Source organism: Epinephelus lanceolatus, chromosome 16 (assembly GCF_041903045.1).
Source record: "Epinephelus lanceolatus isolate andai-2023 chromosome 16, ASM4190304v1, whole genome shotgun sequence".
Classification (NCBI taxonomy): domain Eukaryota; kingdom Metazoa; phylum Chordata; class Actinopteri; order Perciformes; family Serranidae; genus Epinephelus; species Epinephelus lanceolatus.
In genome coordinates, this window is record NC_135749.1 from 41,554,986 (window position 1) to 41,574,992 (window position 20,007).

Consider the following 20,007-nt stretch of genomic DNA (forward strand, 5'->3'; position numbering starts at 1 on the left):
TGACATATTTCATGTTTTACTTAACTTTATTGATTTTAGTAAATACACTCATTCTGAATTTGATGCCTGTAGCGTGTTCCCAAAAAGTTGAGACGGAGACAACAAAAGACTAGGGAAGTTGAACAGGTTAATTGGTAATAGATGTAAGTATCATATTTGGGTATGATAGGGGCATTCTTGAAAGGCTCAGTTGTTCACATGCAAGGACGGCACAAGGTTCACCACTTTGTACAGCTGTTTGAAATAACAGCTGTAGTGGTTGGCAAGATGGTGCCAGTGTGTGTGGCTGGCCATCTGCTGCTCCTGCAATGCTTAGTGTTTTTATTGTTTTTAACCATTGGCACTAACAAATCGAGTCTCTGCTGGTGTATGATCACCAGTCTCTTTTGTTTCTCCGGCAGAGTGTCGGAAAATTGGGTGCATTTAATCATGGTGGACAGAGTGTTTTGCCCCCGCTCCTGGCGGGGATTCCGCCTCACCTGTACCGGGCCTCGGCCCTACTTTCTCAGCGGAGGCATCCCCATCGCCACGGCAGTCGCGGTGGTCGGCTGGTGAAGCTGAAGCTCTGGCTGACATGCAGGATATGGATTATTATCTCCTCTCACTGTGCCCCGACGCTTCCTTGACCCCATTGACATCTCATCTGAGGGACTCCAGCCCCGCCGCCTCTGCCCTCCTCGGCTCTCTCAGCGCGGGGTGGACCATCGGCTCCTGAGGACGTTTCCCCGGGCTCCCCAATCCACCAGACCACGGGCCCCAGCTCCCTTCAGGATTGGCTTGGTGAACGCCAGATCCCTGGCGAACAAAACTTTCATCCTGAGGAATTTCTTCTGCTCCCATGCCCTGGATTTCCTGTGTATGACAGAGACTTGGATCGGTGCCGGTGAGTCCAGCGCTCTGGTCGAGCTTTTACCTGCCGACTGTTCTTATTTTAACTCCCTGCGGACGTCGGGTCGTGGAGGAGGGACGGCGGTAGTTTATAAAAACGTCTTTAAATGTAAGCAGTGCACCGTCTCATCCTCAATTTCCAGCTTTGAACTGAGTTTATTTGAGGTGGGTCGTTCCCACCCGGTGCTGTGCGCTGTCATATACCAACCCCCCAAATACAATAAGGACTTTGTTAATGACTTTTCTGGTCTTCTGGCTGAAATCATGCCAAAGTATGACTGAAGTATGATTCTTGGGGATTTTAATATTCATGTGTGTTGTCCTGATAAGCCGTTGGTGAAGGACTGTATTGATTCTTTTAATCTGGTGCAGTGTGTGTCTGGTCCCACACATGAACATGGACACACATTAGACCTCATCCTCTCTTATGGTTTATCTGTGTCTAACTTGGAGATCTGTGACAATGCGATTTCTGATCATATGCCTGTTTTGTTTGAAGTTGCTTTCTCCTGTGCCGATGTTAAATCTGGCGCCCCTGTTCAGAGCCATCGGATTTTTAACTCTTTTACTGCCGGTCAGTTCTCCGTGGCTTTTAATCAGCTCTGTGTCTGCCCTGCCTCTGCTAACACAGAGGAGCTCAGCTCCTGGTTTAACTCCTCCTGCCAAACCATACTGCACTCTGTGGCTCCAATAAAAACTGTGCTGCCCAAGGCTAAAACTGAGCCATGGTTTAATGAGGAAACTCGTGCAGCTAGACGGGAGTGCCGCAAAGCAGAGCGGAAGTGGAAGAAGGACAAGCTGCAGGTTTCCCTCCAAATCCTAAAAGGACTGTTGGCGCTGCTACCCGAACACTGTTAAAGAGACCAAAAGGAAATACCTGTCAAACCTCATTGAGTTAAATCGCCATAACCCGCATGTGTTATTTAAAACCATTGACACTGTTCTTAATGCCCCACAGCCTGTCAGCTTGGAGGCATCTCCTGACATGTGCAATAGCTTCCTGCATTTTTTTATTGATAAGGTTGCTACTCCAAGGGCTCTCATCTCAGCCCCTGCATCGGACCCCTCTGTCCCTGTTCCTTGTTCTGCAGCTCTTGATAAGTTTGAACCTGTGTCCCTATCATTTTTAGAAGATCTGATTGGCCATATTAAGCCATCAGGTTCTCCCTGTGACGTTGTCCCTCCTGGTTTCTTCAAAGTAGTTTTCCCTAGTATAGGGCAGTCGGTTCTGGCCATCATCAACAGCAGACTGTCCTCTGGTGTTGTTCCCCCGAGTCTGAAACATGCAGTGGTACAGCCCCTTCTTAAGAAACCTGGCCTTGATGGCAGCGTGCTGGCCAATTTTAGGCCCATCTCTAAACTGCCTTTTATCTCCAAAATCTTAGAAAACGTTGTTCATGCTCAGCTAAAATCGTTTTTAGATGAGCATAATGTCCTGGAGATCTTTCAATCTGGCTTTAAAACTCTGCATAGCAACGAGTCTGCTTTACTAAGAGTTTTTAATGACATCCTCCTGGCAAATGACTCTGGTGACCATGTAATTCTTGTTTTGTTGGACCTAACAGCGGCTTTTGACACCATGGACCACAATACCCTAGTGGCTCGGTTATGCCACCTAGTGGGCATCTGTGGTACTGCACTGGAGTGGTTCATATCTTATCTGGCTGACAGAAGCATGAGTGTAAGCCTTGGAAACTCAGAATCCAGCTCTGCTCCACTGCCGTATGGGGTTCCACAGGGGTCGATTTTAGGGCCCCTGCTTTTTTCTTTGTATTTACTGCCCCTGGGATCCATCCTGAGAAAGCATGGCATCTCTTTCCACTTTTATGCTGACGATAGTCAGATATATGTGCCGCTAAAAAAGAAAAATGCCTTCTCACTCACACCACTTCTGGCATGTCTTGAAGACATCAAAGACTGGATGGCCTTGAACTTTTTAAATTTTAATGAGAAAAAAACAGAAGTGATGGTGTTTGGTCCCAGTGGCCTTTGTGAACCCCACTCCCTGTTGACTTGGGCCCTTTGGCAGATTTTTTAAAGCCAACAGTCTCAAACTTGGGTTTTAAGATGGACAGTGATTTTAAATTGGATCGGCAAATTAGCTCTGTAGTGAAGTCCACCTTTTTTCAAATTAGACAGCTGGCTAAGGTGAAACCTTTCCTTGCACAACAGCACTTTGAAACAGTAATCCATGCATTTATTACATCTCGGCTGGATTACTGTAATGCACTTTATTTTGGAGTCAGCCAGTCCTCCCTCGCACGTCTCCAGTTGGTGCAAAACGCAGCTGCGTGCCTGTTAACTGGAGTACGTAAGAGGGAGCACATAACTCCCATCCTGGCCTCCCTCCACTGGCTGCCTGTGCACTTTAGAGTCCATTTTAAGATTCTTTTATTAGTTTTTAAATCTTTAAATGGTCTGGCCCCACCTTACCTCTCTGAGCTTCTTCACCCCTACACTCCTGCTTGGTGCCTCAGGTCAGCTGATCTGCTGCTCCTGGAGGTACAGAGGTCCAAACGGAAGCTCAGAGGGGACAGAGCTTTTTCCGTTGCCGCTCCTAAATTGTGGAACGAGCTACCCCTCCACATTAGACAAGCCTCCTCACTGTCCATTTTTAAAACTCGTCTAAAAACCCATTTTTATTCTTTGGCTTTCAACTCCGCATGAGACTCTGCTTCTGTTTTAGTGTTTTATGGTTTGTTTTATTTATTGTTTTATTGTTTTTAAATTGTTTTAAAAACAATAAACAATTATTTTAGTATTTATTTCCTGTTAACTGTTTTATGTCCCTGTGTTGCTTTGTCTATTTATGTACAGCACTTTGTTTCAGCCGTGGCTGTTTTAAAGGGCTATATAAATAAAGTTGAGTTGAGTTGAGTTGAGTTGTGAAAAACTGTGTGGGCAAAAAGTCAAACAGTTAAAGAACTTTTCTTAACTCACAACTGCAAGGAATTAAGAGATTTCACCATCTACAATCTATAATATCAAAAGATTAAGAGAATTCTGAGAAATCTCTGCACATAAGGGGCAAGGCTGAAAATCAATATTGAATGTCAGTGACCTTTGACCCACAAGATTGTACAAAGGATATTACAACATGGGCTCAGGAACACTTGGGAAAACCACTGTCAGTAAACACAGTTCATCTCTGCATCTACAAATGCAAACAAAGTTAAGACTCTATCATGCAAAGTGAAAGCCATACAACATCAAGAAACACTGCCAACTTCTCTGAGTTTGTGAGGTCATCTAAGAAGTGGATGAGTACACAGAGGCTGTGACATCATACATCAGCTTCTGCGAGGACTGCTGTATATACCATCACGCACGACGATGAGGTATAATGGAGTTAAATGAAATGAAGTTAAATTAAATGAAGTTTTATAGACATTTTCTCTCTCTCTCTCTCTCTCTCTCTCTCTTTTTTACTTGGGCCATTAAGAATATACAAGGGGCCAGTAAAACTCTGAACTACTTGCCCGGGGGGCCAGTGGGGAAAAAATGTTATGTTGAACACTGGCAATATTATATCAATTGGCCAAAGGGGGGCGCTATAGCAACTGATTGAAACTGCAAACTCTGAATGGGCATATCCCATGCCCCATATGTCGTAGAGACATGAAACTTTGCACAGAGATGCCTCTCTTCACGAGGAACAAATTTGCCTCAACAACCCATAACTTCCGGTAATATACATTTTCCGCCATTTTGAATTTTTTGAAAAACACTTAAAATCGATCTCTTCCTAGGAAGTTTGACCGACCTGCATGAAACTCGGTGAACATAATCTAGGGACCAATATCTAAAGTTCCCTCTTGGCAAAAGTTGGAAAACTTACTAAAACTGAGCTTCTACAAGGCAATGAATATTGCGGAGGGCGTGGCTCATCACATAACATCTCGAGGGTTTCACCGATCACCACGCGACTTTGTAGGCATATGACTACACATAATCTGAGAGCACTCCTCCATTATTGACCCCATCAAACAAAATGGGGGCGCTAGAGAGCTAATTTCTTATCTAGGCCTAACCGCCATATCGATTTTTACTAAAATTGGTAGATATGTAGAACAGGACGCCTTGAGGTGACTGGAGAAATTTAACTCTAACTGGCTGTGGCTCCCCCTGTGGCCGCATGTTGTTGTTTTTTTCAAATTTTTGGTATGACTAAGTCATGGTATGGTATGCTGTACATAATCACGGAAACTGTCAGTGTGTCATCCTGTCAGTCAGTCAATTCAGTTTGTCTCACGTTTTTCTACTGCAGTTTCACATAGATTGACGGCAATTTCGATTGACGAAATTGCACATAGGCATTGAGGATTGGCATAGGTAGAAGGCGACAAAGCTACTTTTTCTAAAAATTACACTATTAGTATATTCTTTAACAAAGTCGCTTTTAATTGAAATGTATGCATTCACCCGACAAGTTACTGCGCACGCATGTAGGTATCCACCTAAAACGGACATCAGCTGTAGCCGAGCAGCGGAGTTGCACGCGCGTTAATATGCATCCACCTCACACAGACATCATCTCTGCTGCAGCCAATAAAGGTAGGCTTATTAATTACTTAATTACATTTACACTGCTAAAACGTGCACATTGATGTCAAATTGACAAGCTAACCAATTGCCATGTTGTGTAGGTGTAGGCGTGCGCATGGGAAGTTGCCCCATACCCCTCAACTTTGTGTGTCTGTGTGTTCGTGAGTGTAGCTAGGGGAGACTTTAGATATTGGTCAATCGTACTATCAAATTCACAAAAATTCTGTCTGAATACATTGCTCTTCTTAATGGGTTCAGTTGACTATTTAATCTGCAATTTCCTATGACCTGTATCCCAAACACACACCATGGGAAACTGTACGTGGGCAACTGTGCACTCAACGGGTATGGACTAGTTCAATTAAAAGCTAAAGAGGTACTGAGAGCTGAACACAGAGGCTTCTAAAAATGCCTTTCTCTCTGGTCTCCTGCAGATAGAGGTGAGTACAGGGCTCCAGACCGCGCCTAATTGGTTGCATTTTGCGACCTTTTTTGCAGGCCGTGCGACATAGCTTTTTAACTAGGAGCACCAACATGACTTACAAATCCACCCCTCTCCCCCTTTTTCTTTCTTTTTTTTTTTATAATTGCATTTCATGGAGGAGCGGAAGTGAGTGTCTGTGTGTGTTTGTGTGTGTGTGTGTATGTGTGTGTGTGTGTGCCTGTCATGTGTGTCTGGATGCGCACTGCGAGGCGGGGGGTGCGCCAGTAACCATAGCAACGTGCAGCAGTTTTAGTAAGTGTGCACTGTGTGCAGGGTTAGACAGAGAGGGGTCACAGAGCCGGTATCAAGTAGAAAGTGCTGTGTCGTTTGACCATAAAGTGACGCTATGAAACTAACTATAGATTGTTTTTTCACAAGAAAAAATAATCTCCTGTCGGTCCTGTGCCAGTTTCCCAAACTTCCGACGACGATAGTTCAGAGGACGAGTCAGTAGGTGATGTCGCAGCACCGAAAAAGCCAAAGTCCTATCATTTCCGACAAGAATGGCTCTCTGAATTTACGTGGTTGAGATATTGTAAAGAAAAGAAAGTGATGTCCTGCATGTAGCCTACTGCTCTCAGTGCAGTCCGAAATTTGTGGGGAAAACTAAATTCGCCGACTCCACCACACACTTCAAACATGAAATGCTGGTTAAGCACAACAACAGCATCAGGCATAAATTATGCAGGGACAGATGCAATGATGGAGCAAAAGCGCCGCTGCACACATCATTTAAGAGGCGGGCAAGTAAAAATAGGTCTGCAGAAGAGGCTGAAATGACAATGAAATTCAATACAGCCTATCATATCGCCAAGGAGGAGTTGCCATTCACAAAATTCAGGGGGTCAGATTGAACTGTTAAAAAAAAATGGAGTTCAAATAAATCCCACTTACTGCAATGACACAGCATGTGCACAGTTCATTGGTGTTATTGCTGATGCAATGAAAAAGAAGACCACCGAAAAGGTACAGAATGCCCCTTATCTGTCTGCGACACTGATAATTCAACTAAAGAATGCAAGAAATTTACAGACGGATCCTGGATCAAGGAAGGCCAGTGAATATTTTGATTGGCCATGTTGAAGTCCAGCATGCACATGCTCAAGGTATGTTACAGTATCACGCTATGAAACAATATGTTTTTAACAGAAAAGAGGCACATGTATTATTCATTAATCCATACAATTAAAAACAATTAAAATTTGCCTATTAAATAAAAAAAAATAAAAAGCAAACTATTAACCATTACTGTGGTTAGACTAAATATAGCCTACAAATAAATAATAGACTTCCAATCACAGCTAAAAAAAATCGTACAAGTAACAGAGATACAGAGATAATATATTTTTTTATTTTAGGAATCTATGATGCCACCAAAAAGGCCTTTAGTCATCTGGGGACAGAGACCAGCTGGATGGAGAAGACAGTTGCCATGGGAGCAGATGGGGCAGCAGTGAACCTTGGGCATAAGGGGGGTGTAATAGCTCTCCTCCAAGCAGAGGCGGGTAACTTTATTGTGCCCTTTCACTGCTTGCCACATAGGTAAGTTATGTAGACAATTAAGTTATTATGTTATTATGTACAATAAACAATGTACTGATTAATGTATTGTTTCTTAAGACTATAGCTGGCAATGCTGTCAGTGCAGAGAAAAACCCCCATGGTGGATCAAGTCTACAGTCTGCTGAACATCGTATGGAAGACATACCATTTTAGCAGCAAATCCATGAGAGAGCTGAGGGCTTTGGGAGTGGAGCTGGGTGTCAGAGTCAGTGTCCCAAGTGGTCCACCAACTGCAGAACCCATGACAGTTCACAGCAGGCTATTATCATATGGATCATGTTCATCAGCCAATGCAGATGTTGCAGGAAGAGCAAGGAAGGTCTGTATTAATTTTTTAAAATGTCATATTTGTTCTCTTGGATCAATAACATTACTGATTATATGCTGGTTATGTACTTCAGATCAAGAAGATGATGGAAGATGGAACCTTTGTAGCTTTCTGTCACTTCCTTGCAGACCTGTTTGATGCAATCAGCAAATTCAGTCTTCTGCTTCAAAGGAATGATGTGATCTTGCCTCAGGTAACACTGAAGCTACACTATATTGTTTTGTTGTGTATGATTAATTTTGATCTGATCTTATTTATTTTTTTCCCCCTTCTCAATATTCACATTACAGGCTGTCAACGGCCTTGAAAATCTCCTTGCAACTGTTGAAGCCATGGAAGTCAGAGCCAAGCCAGGTGGTAGGCTAGCAGAACTAAAGGCAGACCTTCAGGGCCAGAAAAGAAGACAGGAGATGGATGATGGTGAGACTCACCCTGTCTACAAATATCAGGTAACTCAAAATTGTATAGTTGTAGTTTTTGAGTCTAATTTTCATTTTATATCATTGTCTCAAGCCATCCCTCTAGTGTTTTAACTTAGGGCGTCACCATTAAAGGAGAAGCTGCTGGGCTAGCAGAGGACTCCACAGCAAGCACACATAAGCTGCAGCAAGCAATGAGGGCAACAGTTGAGTGTACTGTGCAGCACTTGAGACAGAGATTTGGCAGTCTACTAGGCAAGTGAAAGGACCAATTGGAACAAATTACAACAAATATTATTGAACATGTATAACTAAATATAAAAAATATTAACATTTTGTCATTCTTTCATCTTTTGGTTTCTTTGTCCTTCTCCCTTTTCCTCCTCTCTCTTAACAGATGAAGACCTCACACCAACAGCCAAGGCAGTGAGATCATTCAAGATCTTCAGTCATGACTCCTGGCCAGAGCATAGAGACCAGCTAATCGACTACGGTGGTGAAGAGCTGGATTTCCTGCTGGACCACTTCTCTACTGTGCTAACAAGGTCCATGAGTCTTTAAATAATCATTTAGGGGCAGAGCATAGAAATGACAACATTCACAACAATGTTCTTACAAACCTAACTTGATTCTACAGGAATAATTTAAATTGAGTGGTCATCTTATTTTTCACTCCTTTCAGAAATGGCTGTGACATTAATCTGGCTAGAGGGGAGTACCAGTCCATGAAGATGTTCATCGCGAGTAACTACGTGGACAAATCCTACCACAGCCTCTGGGAGATGATGTTAACTAAGGAGCCATACATCTCTGATTACAAGGTACAAATAAAGACCTCATGAATCTTTTGTTGTAAAATGATTCCTTGATGAAATCAAATCAATTTTTTTTTGTATCTATTCTTTATAGAACATCCTCCATCTTGTGAACATCATGCTCGTCCTTCCTGTGTCATCGGCTGTGTGTGAAAGGGGATTCTCAGCAGAGGAGGATAAAATCTGATGTCAGAGGGTCCTTGCATGTGGACACAGTGGAGGACCTGATCAGAATAAGTCTTGAGGGACCAAGCTTGGAGGAGTTTGATGCCAAGGAGGCTGTGCAGATGTGGTTTAGTCAGAGTAAAAGAGCTAGAAGGCCCAACTACAAGGGTTGGCCTGCAAAGGTGCCTAGCCATAGTGGGCCTCAAGAGGTTGAGTTCTAAAGGGAGGAAAATGAGATCCATATAACAGAGTTCTTTGTTTACTTGTTTTGTTGTGGTCGTGCTGTATTGACAGTAAGTTACAAGTTACTGACCACATACTTAATGTTTACATTTGTTAATTTATTATTTGGTGCCTCTGTTGAAGGAAGCCCTTTAATTTACCGTAATAGTGTTCTCTTAAGCACTAGCCTATTGCACTTTATTACTGTTTCATTTGAAATAAAGCAGTACATTGCTATTACTGTAAATTGTCAGTGTTTATTGCTAAATTATCAGTAATGCAGTTAATATAGACAAAATTATGAATATGTTGTGTCGATATAGATAGTGCTCCTAAATTTTGTGCTGGTGCTCCTAAAATTTTCAGTAAGGAGCACTGGTGCTCCTAGTGGAAAAAGTTAGTCTGGAGCCCTGGAGTAGGGTCTTGCAACACAAGTTTGTTTGGGGGTGGGCACGGGGGTTGTCGGAGGTCTTCAGGAGTTGTCTGCAGTTGGCGAGACACCACCGCTACCCGCTTGAGGGCGGGCAGCCCTGCTTTTGGACCTAGTCCTGAGAAGTTACATCTCAAGCGCAGCTTGGCATTGCACAGCGCATCTAAACTGACAATGGAAACACAAATCGGTGCGGCATGGCTTTACTCAGCAAGGCTAAGAGTGACAATAGAAAAAGGGTATTAGTGCCCATGGCATCATGGGTAACTTGCACAACTGTGAAGGCACCATGAATGCTGAAAGGACAGTTTTGGAGCAACTGCCATACAGACAACGTCTTTTTCAGGGACGACTGCTTATTCCAGCAAGACAATGAGACACATTCTGCACGTGTTCCAACACTGTGACTTTGTAGTATAAGTGTGCAGGTACTAGACTGATGCAGTCCAGACCTGTTTACTATTGAACATGTGTGGTGCAATATGAAGCACAAAATATAACAACAGAGACCCCAGAGTGTTGGACAACTGAAGTCATATATCAAGCATGAATGGGAAAGAAATTTAATTTTAAAACTTTAACAATTAGTGTCCTCAGTTACCTAAAACTTACTGAGTGTTGTTAAAAGAAAAGGTGATGTCACACAATGGTAAACATGCTCCTGTACAAACGTTTCTGGAACATGTTGCAGACATCAAATTCAGACTGAGTGTGTATTTAAAGAAAAACAATAAAGTTTATCAGTTTGAATATAAAATTCCTTCTCTTTGTACTGCATTCAATTAACCTTAAGTCAAAAAGGATTTACAAAATACTGCATTCTGGTTTTGTTTACGTTTTACACAGTGCCCCAACTTTTTTGGAATTGGGGTTGTCGCTGACATCTAAGCAAATGGTATCACAGGAAGAAGACGATAAGATACACTTGAAAGCTCCAGGAAAGCTAGTAAGTGGACTTTCAGTTAAGACTGTTTTGTCAAATTACTATTCCTACAGTCAAAAATGAACTTTTGCGCTCAACTCATCACTATCAACAAAAGTAAAGACGTCTGTTAACAGTACCATGTTTAGGATAATGCTGCAACGTAAAGGAACAACAGTCTGAAGGTGAGACACAAAGCACTACCTACTCACAAAAGTACAACAGCCATATGCCAGGCCACATGCAGTGTACCTATGTTCTTTTTTCCTAACATTACATCCATCAACATTGAGCATAAACAGCGTTTCGTTGGCTTAAATCTAGGAGTTTAAGAAAATATTGATACACTTGAGTATTGCAATATTATGTGACACAGTATCAATTCTCAAAAACAGTTGATTGTGATTAATCATTAACATGTAAAGATTTGTGGCAGTGGATCATTTTATGTTGTATTTAAACCCCAGACTGCTAGATCTTTCAGTGATGTCATCTATCTTCAGAAATTTGAGTCTTACTCTCTAATGTAACAACATATTGCTAGTGTAAACACAAACAAAAGATTTTGAAACAGCCAGGGTCATAAACAGTGTGCTGATAGAACTGCTTTCCTAAAATTTGATTTGTAAAAAATACAATATATTGCCTTGCCCACAGTATTGCAATTATTAAATCGTAACCCCTTGGGATGCACAATATCCAATACGCCAATACGTGACAACTCATTTGGCTGATACCCAATATCAATATCAATATATCCATTTTTTTCCCCACCTAAATTCAGTAATCGTCAAGTCTCTTTCTGTAGTGGAATCAACATCATATTTTGCATCCATACTCCATACTCCATACTCCATACTACAACTTAAGAAAAAGCATGTTGGAACACTCTGATAGTTCATTTTAAAGCCAATATCGGCCAATACCGATGACGTGCCAATATTATCATGCATCCCTGGTATGCATGATACACAATCCTGGTATACAGCATGTGTAATATATGAATATTTTATGGAGCTAGAATACTGAAAGTGAGTTTTGGCATGCAAAATAAAATTTGGCAGTGAAAAAGCAAACATTAGTGCTAACAAAATATATTCCACTGAAAAATAAAAAAACAGGTATTACAAATTGTTGCATTTTATACACAATAAATTTGAGATTGCAAAAAATATGGTAAGTTATTTTCACCCACTGTAGCTTTAATGGAACTTGTTTTTTTATTGTCACTTTAAAAAAAAAAAAATGCTGACAGTTGGGTTTTTTTTCAGTTCCAACTTTCCGTCACTGTTTTAGCATGGAGGGGAGGGGCAAGGACAATGGGATTTACATATAATCTGCATACTTAGGAGGGAACGTCATTCCTCTGAACCCACCCACAGCACGCTCCAGGCTCCAGAGCCTGGCATCACATTCAGCATACAGTAATGCCCTCCAGGAGTTCACCTGGAACCCCAAACAGCAAGCAGGTCCGTCTCTCTCTGTCATTGTTTTTTACATAGTGAACTGTAATAGCTGCTGACCTTTGATAATGTTACCACTTGTTCCAGTTAACTCTAACCAGCCTGATTCTATTTGAAAAACAGTGACATAGAGAAACAGGCCTACTTGCTGTTGGGATTTCCAGCTGAATTCATGGAAGACATCACTGTATGCCGGATGTGGTGCCAAGCACTGGAGCCTGGAGCTAGCTATAGGTTGGTCCAGAAAAATGATGTTCTCTCTTCAGTATGCAGATTATATGTAAATAATATCGCTCTTGCCCCTCCCTTCAATGCTAAAACAGTGACAGAATGTTGGAACTGAAGAAAAACTATCAGCATTTTTTTTTTACACTAAAAAAAGAAGTGACGTTAAAGCTACGGTGGGTGAATATAACTTGCCGTATTTTTCGCAACCTCAAATTTATTGCTTTCAATGTAGACACACCGTAGGCATGCTCAAACACCAGAATGGCGTGCACAAGTTCCCAATTGCCTTTTTTTTTCAGGGCACAACGGCTGCGCCCTGAGATAAACTGAGGTCAGCTTTTGAAATGCAGCTGGAATGGTTGTTTATGTTCATGTGTGGTAAGGCCATGTGGAATGCTACAAGCCAATAACATAGGTAGAGGATTGCGATTTTTTTTCACAGCTTATCTGTCTCATTTGCTGTGTGAATATAATGACAGTTTCGGCAAATATAAAAAAAGTTATTTTTTTATAAAAGTTACCAACTACAGCTTTAATTAAAAATCATAAATGTGTCATCGTCGTCATGTGTCATTGTTTCAGCTCCATAAGATTTCATCGCATGGTGACTCCTAGATGTTGTATCAAATAATACTGATACAACTGGAAGCTATTAGCGCTCTCAAATTAACTGGCTGGTCTGGGTTCCGTTTCAGAAAGGAGGTTCAACAAACTCTGAGCCTAACCCTGAACTCTGAGTTGAGTAACTCTGAGATGGGAAACTCTGGGTTACGGGTTTCAGAACAGGTGATTCAATCAGTTCAATCAACACGGAGCTTGTTCACTCTGAGTTAAGCGCATGCACCACAACTTTAAAAAGCCGTCATCAATGGAGCCCCGATACCACGATTCACCATGGCAACAAGCTACAAGAAAAGGTCTGCATTTTTTACTCCTCTGGAGTTGGATATTTTAATGCGCTCATACAGCGAATTTGAAGCTGTTTTCAGGAAGAAGAGTAACACGGCTGCAGCAGCGAAGTAACGGGAGTCGGCATGGGATAAAATTAGGCTACTGCTTGAGTCAATGCGTAGCCTAAGTTTAAATTTATTTTATACATTTATGCAATCACAATAATATTAGGCTACAGATGCAAACCGGTGGAATGGTGCTAAAATTTAGTTCACTTAGATGCAGTCCCACCTAATTATTTTTCAAGTGAAAATGTACTTGAAACAAGTGAAAATGGTCTAAAAACAAGTTACTTTTAGGTGTGATTTGTTTTGACTAGAAATGAGACATTTTGACTAGAAATAAGACACATATTCTTGGTATGATTTTGAGTTTTGGCAGTGTGATGCAGTCTGACATTTTGAGACAGTCAATCTACCTGCACATTAATGTTCTGGAAATGATAATACATCAATTCTGGGCCTGTGAATAATCTCCCGACGAATGCGTAACTCCCTCCTCAGTAACACTGCCTCTTCGTCCATAGGGTCCTCCAAGAACGGACATGCCATGGTCGAAAAAAGTAGATTTAGAACTAGAACACACTTTAGGATCCAACTTTACCTTGAGGACAGATGATCAAACTCGCTGAAACCCGTGCGACACTAAACGAATGAATGAATCACACTGCGTGGCGTAAGAGGGAGGAGACAGCTGGAAACTCGAGGTTCATTGAAGAAAACCTGCTCCCGACCAGGTTAGGTTCACAGAGTCTGTTGCCATAGTAACTGACACCGAGCTTCAGTTCCCTCTCTTTCTGAAACGGACTGGAGTTACTCCGCTTTGTCTGGTTTAAGTTACCTCCCTTTCTGAAATGGAAAAACCCAGAGTTTCCCTCATTTCAGGGTTAACAGACTCAGAGTTTTCACTAAACCTGCTTTGTGAAATGGACCCCTGAGGGGTATTCCAGGTAGGAGGTTCAACAAACTCTGAGTCTAACCCTGAATTCTGAGTTGATTTACCCTGAGATGGGAAACCCTGAGTTACCGGTTCCAGAACAGCTGATTTGAGTTAGTTCAGTCAACTCTGAGTATGTTCACTCTGAGTTAAGCCGACAATAAAAAGCCATCATCAATGGAGCTCCGACTCCACGATTCACCATGGCAACAGGTAAATAAAAGACAGCGCCTCCATTTTAATCCAGTGGATGTAGAGATATCAATGCATGTGTAGCAGACGGTGCACGTTTATCTTTAAAAGAAGAGCCTGAGTCAGAGCGAGGAAAGTGTTAATAAGTTAACCATAAAGTTAATAAAAAAGTTTTATTCAGTGTTGTCCGTTTATTCATCATTTATCAGACTTACATTTCCTTAATGAAGATAAAGTGGTGGAATCTGACTGTGTATCAGGCTGTAGATAAATTACATTACATTATATTAATAATATATAATAATATATTTGTTCAGATTTAATTTGATGAGGAAAAACACAGGAGGCAGCAACTGAAAAATAGGAAGATTTAAAACATATAGGCTAGGCTATAGATCAAAGACATAAAAACATGACTGTAAACTCACAGTCTGACCTAGTAATAATGTTTGGTGAACAGTAACTTAAGACAGTCCTAAGTAACAAACTAATATCCAGCAAGATTTAGACTGTGACAGATGGTAAATCTCTGCTAATTAATGAGCTTCGATACAAACTTTGACATGGACTGAATGAATGAGGAAATGAAACAGCGTGTAAGAGGGAGGAGACAGAGAAAAACTCAGGGTTTATTGAAGAAAACCTGCCAGCAAGCAGGTTAAGGCCCATTTATGCTCCCTTTACGTACGAAAATGTATACGTCCGTTTCAAACGATGTTACCATCACTGCCCACATACTTTCATGTGCCCTTTACGTTGGCATGGATGTTAACCAATATATCCACCAGGGAGCAGCCCAGCGTCAAAAGTTTATGACAACAACAAACTCAAAAACAAACATGGCGACTGTGGAGGAGATATTGATAATGTACCTCTTGCATAAAAGACAAAAACAGAGGCAGCATTGTAGGAGGCGGTGGTCGGTGAGGTCGTTAAATACATCGCGACTGGAGGACAGAGAATTCTTTTCTCTAGTACTGCCAATGAGAGAAATTGAATTGTTATTTCTTCTTCGTGTCTCACTAGAGCTACGTATCGGGTAGTGACAGCAACACTGCCCCCGCGGTTCCCGGTGGTACTGCTCCGTTTGGCCCGTATCTGTAAAGGCTCATTTATGCTCAACGTTAAATACGGATCCGGATACAGACGGAGCCTTCTGTCCGTGCTCCGCGTTCATTTCGTCCGTATTTCTGCACGTTTCCATAAAGCTTACGGATATGGGCCAAACGGAGCAGTACCACCGGGAACCGCGGGGGCAGTGTTGCTGTCACTACCCTACATAGCGCTAGTGAGACACGAAGAAGAAATAAAAATTCAATTTCGGCAGTACTAGAGAAAAGAATTCTCCGTCCTCCAGTCGCGATGTATTTAACGGTCTCACCGACCACCGCCTTCTACAACGCTGCCCCTGTTTTTGTCTTTTATGCAAGAGGTACATTATCAATATCTCCTCCACAGTCGCCATGTTTGTTTTTGAGTTTGTTGTTGTCATAAACTTTTGACGCTGGGCTGCCTCCTGATGGATATATTGGTTAACATCCATGCCAACGTAAAGGGCGCATGAAAGTATGTGGGCAGTGACGGTAACATCATTTGAAACGGATGTATACATTTTCGTACGTAAAGGGAGCATAAATGAGCCCTAAGCTTTATGGAAACGTGTAGAAATACGGACAAAATGAACGCGGAGCACAGACAGAAGGCTCCGTCCGTATCCATATTTAACGTTAAGCATAAATGGGCCTTTAGGTTCACAGACTCAGTTGCCATGGTGATTGACTCAGAGTTTGATTTACCTCTCTTTCTGGAACTGAAAGCCCAGAGTTTCCCTCATTTCAGGGTTAACATACTCAGAGTTTTCACTAAACCCGCTTTCTGGAATACCCCTCTGATCATACAGGAACAAGTACAACAGCAGATGCATTTGGTCTATATTTGTTTACATCACTTACAAAACTTACCAATTACCAATTTTTAGGGGTGGGAATCACCAGAGGCCCCACAATATGATATTATCACAATACGCAAGTCACAATACAATATTATTGCAACTTTAAACATGTTTTGATATACTGAGTATTGCAAAAAAATATATTGCAATATATTGCTATTACCTTTTTTGAACTGTAAATGATGTCCCCAAAGGAAAACGTTGTCAAAATCTGTTTTATCTAATAAGATGAAGTTTTAGGTCCTTTCATTTGACTTTAGCCATTTTTATTGCAACAATATGTATCAGGTAAACTGAAAAAGCACCTGTTATATTATTCTCGTAGGCTATAACAGGTTTAATTTGTATTTGAAATATTAATAATTTATATAATAAAAAAAACGATACTTGGCATCCATGTAATGATACAATATTGGCAAACAAAAATATTGCGATACTATGCCGTATCGATTTTTCCCCCCACCCCTACCAAATTCACTACATAAATGTAGCTGACAAAGCAATTTCCACTTACTTCCTTGCTCTGGAGCTTTCAGTTGTGTCACACAGCCTCCACCACAGATGAAATTTGCCTTGTTTTGTCATAAGAAAGTAAGCAGACCTGGAGTGGAGGTGTTTTATTAATGATTTGTGTTGGGCTGTTGAACTAAATTTAGTTTCAATTGACATAATAGAAAATGAAGAACTGGGCCTTTAATTAAAAGCTGCAGAAGCACTGAAGTGTACTAACTGTGTCAGAGCGTTATGGTATCCTCGGGAGTTGGACATTTGTGCTGCCTTACCCACCACAGTAAAACCCAATAAGGCTCTATCTCACATTAGACCATTTTCGCACTCACCTCAGGGGAGGTGTGATGCACGTCATGATTGGATTAATGTGTACGAGCTGAAATGACAATTAGATGTTAAAGTTGTGCTGCTGTGTGTATCACCACACAACAGCACAACTTGAAGGATAATATTGGCATGTCATCTGTATCGTCCGATTTTGGCTTTAAAATAAAGACTCAGCAAAGCTTTTTCTTATTTTGCACAATGAAGAAATGCATGAATGAATTACATAGCCTACATTGTAAAGTAGGCTATTGTATTTCATGTCTCCATCTGCTGGTGGGCCATCACGATAAGAGTATCCATGCATATGATGTTAATTTCAATACAGAAGAGACTTGATGATCATTAAAATTAGGTAGGGAAAAAAGTGGATATAAATGTCCAACTCCTGAGGATACCATAACGCTCTGACACAGTTAGTACACTTCAGTGCTTCTGCAGCTTTTAATTAAAGGCCCAGTTCTTCATTTTCTATTATGTCAATTGAAACTAAATTTAGTTCAACAGCCCAACGCAAATTATTGATAAAACACCTCCACTCAAGGTCTGCTTACTTTCTTATGGCAAAACAAGGCAAACTTCCTCTGTGGTCAGTCAAATGAGTTGTTGTATATCGATAAACTGGCACATCCCATCAAATTTGGCAGCTTGTTTAATTATGCTAATGTGGCCTAGCTGGCTTTTTAAATTCTGTTCATTTTTCTTTTTGAATCTATTGTTCTATAACCAACTTAATTATCTAAGGGGAAAATGCCAATTCATTCAGATTACAAGCTTGGATGATGTTTTGTTTTAAATATATCTTAGTTTTAATTAGTTTGATATGTTCAAGGAAACACAACCCGTTTTTTGCCAGTTTACTGTGCATTTGAAGTAGTACTGATAATAGTTATAATATAGCAATTATTTAGCATATTGTGTTGCAATATTAATGTATCAAAGCATGACCCAGGATTCATTCAAAGATTTCAGGGCACAGGCCCCTGATCTCCGCTGTCTAAAAGCAACCCTGCTGACTGTACACAGTCAACAGTCTCCATTATGATTCTATGATGTGCTGACAAACCAGATGACACCGATTCACCTCTGCTCCCACTCTATCAATCAGCGTTTAATAAAATACAGCGTTACCGCAGCCACAAGAGACCTTCGAGGAGAGTGACGGGCATTCTGATGACTAATACACCAAGTCATTTACAACATTAGCTACAACTGATCGTTTCAGTGCAATCATTCTGGAGGAAAAATCTTAAAAGTATCGCTGTTTCCAAAGACCTAATGACCACAACATGACAGGCATTACGTTCTAACATCTAATATCACAAGTCAATATATAATTTAAACACCTTCTACAAACAATTCCTGGTTTCCCTGCACTCTTTGTTCCACAATGAAACCCAGTGCGTTTGATAGTGGGAACAATAAAAGTGGCGGTAAGTGTACCTGTCTGCAAATGGCGCTCAATGTGAAAAAATGTCAACAAATTGTCTACCAGCAGCAGCTTCCAGTGATGTTCACGGAGGCAACACAGTCACTCACCGCTCTATTCAGATCAACCAGCAGAAGAAAAGATCCTGTGGGAAGCAGATGCTCACTGCTCACTATGCCTTTCAAGCTTCAGATAAACAAAGTGCTAATTCATAAGCGTTATCAGACGGCTTTTAACAATGTGTTTGGGTACCTAAAGCAAACGGTGCACCCTGGTTTCTTCGCCCTCAGCCTTGTCTGACAGGCAGTCAGAGGAGGCGCAATATGCATGATCCCTTCTGTCCTCAGCAGATCGAGGAACACGGTCAAACCACCGGGCAAAAATATAGCTATTGAACTATGTCAGATTTTACCTTTAATTTTTACTTTTTTGTTTTTGTTTGTTTGTTTGTTTGTTTTGAAGACCAAGAATGAAATTTCAGGCTCAATTGTTATGGTGTTTAACCAGTGGCCTAAGGAAGTTACAATGAGCCCCAGAGCACACTATCATGATGGGCCCTAGTGCATGCTATCATGCATGTATTAGCTTAACACAAATAGACACCTGACATTGGGCAACATCAACATACATATTACCCAGCAATCATCACTGCATATCTCACAAAAATATCAAAGAAATTAATCATCTAACGGAATTGTTTTTATAGTATATTTATAGATTTTAATGGCTTATATAGAAAAAGTATATAATTTTGTTTTAGATAGCACTATTTAAATGTTTAGATAGTACTTCCTCCCACAATCCAAAAGACATGCAGGATAAGTTAATTGGTGACCCTAAATTGCCCGTAGGTGTGAATGTGAGGGTAAATGGTTGTCTGTCTCCATATGTTAGCCCTGTGATAGTCTGGCAACCTGTCCAGGTTGTACCCCGACTCTCGCCCATTGTCAGCTGGGATAGGCTCTAGCCCCTCTGCCACCGTTAACAGGAGAAGCAGTTACGGTAAATGAATGAATGGATAAATATTTTATAAAGTAAAAAGAAAAAACAAAACAATGACGCAGATGGTCTTGCCTTTTGAGGACATATATAGCAAATGGCACCATTTTTAAATTAATAATATTATTTTTTTATTATTAATCTTTGAACACAGGTATATTTCCAAGGTGGCAATCTGAATCACTTGCAAGGGCCTGTTCTCTCTATGGGCCCTCCACCCCAGGGATCCCAGTGCAGTCGCAC

General features: G+C 41.1%; 1 protein-coding gene across 18 annotated transcripts in view; it reads right to left on the reverse strand.

Annotated features, from left to right (window-relative positions):
- The window catches only part of epb41a (erythrocyte membrane protein band 4.1a), a 253,745-nt gene extending 234,692 nt beyond the window's left edge, over positions 1 to 19,053 (reverse strand). For all 18 annotated transcript variants that reach the window (XM_033641650.2, XM_033641615.2, XM_078176107.1 and 15 more), the window contains exon 1: positions 18,876 to 19,053. The gene's annotated coding sequence lies outside the window, so the exon portion shown is untranslated. The remainder of the gene's footprint in view (positions 1 to 18,875) is intronic.
- Between the last annotated feature and the right edge of the window lie 954 nt (positions 19,054 to 20,007).